Here is a 4,184-nt window from a genome sequence, read left to right as displayed (position 1 = left end):
GAGAGCCAGCCCCGCCCCCCGGTGACCGTCCAAGCCCCGAGCCCACCCACAGCCCAGGACCGCACCTGGCAGTCCGCCCTTCTTCAGGACCCCTCCCCAAATGGCAGTCAGGGAATGGGATGGGAATAAAGACCCTGACACCCCTACCCCCCACCCCCAGATGTACTGTTGGTGCGTGTTGTTCTATAGAGTAATTAAGATCTTAAGATTTTTGAACAAGTAAAGTTTTATTTATAAAGAGCCTTTCACAGAAGTATATTCACAAGGTGCTGGACAATCATTAATGTAAACGTGTTGGAAAGATAAAAATGAAACAGAATAAAACATAATTAAAGCAACGTAATGAAGCATCAAATCAACATTAAATTCTATAATTGTAACTCAGAGTAAGTTTGTTGTAAGTAGTATAATGTAACTCAAATAAATAAGCTTTTGCTGTTAATTGTGCACTTTTCCACCAGGAGGAGGTATAGTTATTGTCATCTAATGCATGGTTTTTAGGAGTTGTTGCCTACCGTCAGTAAAATAATGACTTGATACTCAGATGAGGCTCAATGAGACCTGACATGTAGTGATGAGGTTTCATCCTGCATGACTTTAAAAATAAGCTGGAGAAACATTACAGAAAGTTATCTGAACATTAAAAAAGTTTGAATGCCATCAGTGGATCAAGTGTTTAGTTTGTCCTCTTCTAGAAACATGTAGGTTCAGCAAGAACACTTCAGAGAAAGRCAAACTTCTCGTTTTCCACAAAAGTTAGGAGCATCTCGCTACAAACAATATTTTACTGGTGAGGTTCAAATTAAAGTGGAAATACGACAACATTGTCTCAGGATGGTACTGGTGATGTTTGATACTGCCAGTTTTCTTACCGATACTGATACCAAGTAAAATATGGCTGGTATTGGCGATACTGATCCAATACTGATACTTTGTGATAACACACACAATGTGTCTGTTAAATCTTAAAAAGTATTTGTCAAATAATAGCTTTATAAATAAAACATGACATAGTATTCATTTAATATAAAAGTCTTTCTAACCCCAACCCTACATTTGTTTATCACAATTTAAAATTCTTATTCTGAAGAAATAAAAACATTTTTGAATAGTGAATAAAAGTGAGAAAAAAAAGTTTTTACTTTGTAAATTTTGTGGCATTGTTTGTGGGTCCCTGGCCAGAAATAATGCTGTTTGGGGGCCATGGCATGAAAAAGTTTGGGAACCCCTCATCTAGAATTTAATTAAGTCAGAAGAAGCAGATTTTATGTTAAAATGACCTGCCGTACAACTATAGACTGAGTGACTGAACTCATGCCACTGTGCCTCTGCASAACTCAAGTGGAAGAAAAAGTAGTTCCTCCAACCACATATGATTTAGACAAGATTTGAATAGTTTGGTAATTTTCCACAATTTTCCTGTTAATGATAAACATTATGTGAAATAACTAAAGTATCAATATTTTGATTTAAGTATTGACTCTAGAACATAAAGTTCTGGTATCAGTAGTATCGATATTTAAGTATCGACCTGCACATCACTAGATGGTACAGCTTGATTCTGTTTGAAACAACACTTATTAAAATTTTAAAATGTTTTATTTTGTGTTAGATAAATAGTTTCTACCCAGTTTATCTAAAAAATGACCAAGGAACCAATTATAACAAGTAGTTTTTATTTTTATCTCAGCCCATTAATTATTTTTTTTCTGTTTTGGTGATATTTCATCTTTCTTCATAAAGAATGTTCCCTGAAGTTCCCTGAACTCTGTTTCGGTCTGAATGCCTGCATCGGTCTTTGTATCTTCAGAAATAACTACCTCATTGTGAAACTTTGTTAAAAATAATAAAATTGAAAGTAAAAAAAATCCACAAAGCAAAGTTAAGATTTTCATTTGCAAGTTTATTCATCAGAAATATTAGCAACATCAGCTCAYTTTGTGTTTTTASAAAGAAAACATCTTATTTGCAGAAAATGTCTGTTTTGCCTCTTGTGAAATCATGACTTTATTATAGGTAGAAATGAAACTTTATTTTGGTGCAAGCAAAAGACCGTATCAGAGTGTTCTGTCTGCAGATGAACAGACTCAGCGTTGATATGCTGCTGGATTTTCTGGCGGATTTTCAGGCTGATTTTCTTGTCCTCCATTTTTCTGTATTTCCTGTTGATACCTAGTTAACAACAAAAATAAAAATAAAGGCCCAGGCATACACCAGTTCTTTAAATCTTACCAAAAGAGGCTCCAAAAAGTGAATGTTTTGTAAGCTTGTGAAACGGACCTTAAATTGGCTTTAAAAGTAAAAAAACTGAAAACATGATTTCAAATCGTAGTGTGAGAAGCTTACTTTGCTATCTTTTGCATTTTCCTCTGAAGACGGTGCGCTACACAAATATAAATAAGACACAAAATTAGTTGCAGTAATTTATTGCACTTTTTTATTTGAAAGTAAAGTGTTACACCTATAAATAAAAAGAATGCAGCTCAAGTGAGAAGGATATGAAAAACAAATATATATCTGTTTGTGTTGGTTTATTGTTACATTTTTTTTCTGATTTTTGAGTTTTGTCTATTGGAGTTAAAATGTGTGCTTTACCTTTCCATCCTGAATAACCCCCCTTAAATATGGCTTTAGCGCCTCTCCACCAAGATTTAAGGAAAGCCTCCCCAGGTTCTGCCATAAGGACGACCAGAGACAGCACGAGGAAGACCGCAACCAGCTTCATCCTGCAAAACCAAACATACCTGCAGTTATAACACAACAACTTTCACATTTATCAAACACGAAAAAGACAAAAGTTTGTTTCTACCTCTCCAGAAACTGGAATCAAACCAGGAGACAGAAAATATTGTCAGGGAGCCAAAGAAAGCAGGATGTGAAACTGGTCTGGATTTGTGTCAATAAATACTTGTCAGTTTGAGTGGGCTGGTCTGAGCTCAGGTTATCATAATGTTGCATTTATTGCATTATTAGTTGGATGTTTCAACTTTCATGTTTGAGGAGGAACAACGTGTGATCTGGGACAAGATAAGGTGCAGCAAATGTTGAAGAAGTCACATAAACATGACCAATGCAAAACTGTAGGATTGAGATCGGGCTCRTGAACCTTTCAGCAGCGCTGCCTACCTGATACAGAGTGCTTCAGACTGTGGGGTAGTCTGGGTCAGTGATGGACCGGTTTTTAAACTTTAAGGATTGAACTGTTAAACAGCTTAATGATGGACCAACCTGGAATTAGAAAAAAGACTCGACCAGAACTGGTAACTATCTGGAGATGAAAAACAGATGTGAAGTTATACTGTTGTGCAATAATATCACTATAACTATAATGTATCAATTACTACAGTTACATATAGTAGAAAAAATACTGGTACATAATCATTATGACCAGTAGTGTTGGGTGATGAAGATATAATTTATATATAATCTTCAGGCAGGCTGACCTATGATTCATTAAATACTGAAACACCTTTTGGCCACATTATATTTGGCATAAATATTAATTGTTTAAAGTGTTTTTGTTTTAATGGTGCTAAATGCGTTTGTTATTGTGGTCTGTAACCTTTTACATGGTGAATTATTGTTTTTATGTTTTTTATACCGTGACCTGTTCAGCAGTATGAAACTCAGAGTTCATGTCTGAGAGTGAAGATTACAGGCCCAACAGTTTAACTTTCACAATGATGCTCCATATATATTTAAACTTTATTAGAAATACTTTTGGGATTGTTTTTATATAACAGACGTGGATGGAAAAGAAAACAGAAAAGAAAAGGAGAAAGGTGAAGAAAGAGTTAAAAGGGCAACAAGATGATAGAGAAGAGAAAGAGGAGTAAACATAAGACAACACATTTGTAGTCTGCCTCTGCAGAAAGAGAAGACAAAACAAAGAAAACAGAAAAAATGTTTGTGTTTATAATAATTATAACCTCATTGAAAAGTATGCTGTATGATTTTATGAGGAGAAAAATAAATACATAAATAAATAAGTATTGCATATATGAATAAATACTCTTGTAAGAAAGAAAAAATGTATAGGTCTTCTGGACGGGTTCTTCTCTAATGAAACGTTTCGTCTCTCCTCCAAGAGACTTCTTCAGTCTGAGAGTTTCAGGCTAAATTCGGAGAAACTGAGACGTTTATTTTCTAAACATGATGTCCCAGTGGCTTTCAAACCCCAAAAC

The sequence above is a fragment of the Austrofundulus limnaeus genome, unplaced genomic scaffold (assembly GCF_001266775.1).
Source record: "Austrofundulus limnaeus strain Quisiro unplaced genomic scaffold, Austrofundulus_limnaeus-1.0 Scaffold766, whole genome shotgun sequence".
NCBI lineage: Eukaryota > Metazoa > Chordata > Actinopteri > Cyprinodontiformes > Rivulidae > Austrofundulus > Austrofundulus limnaeus.
Note: the sequence above shows the minus strand (reverse complement) of the source record.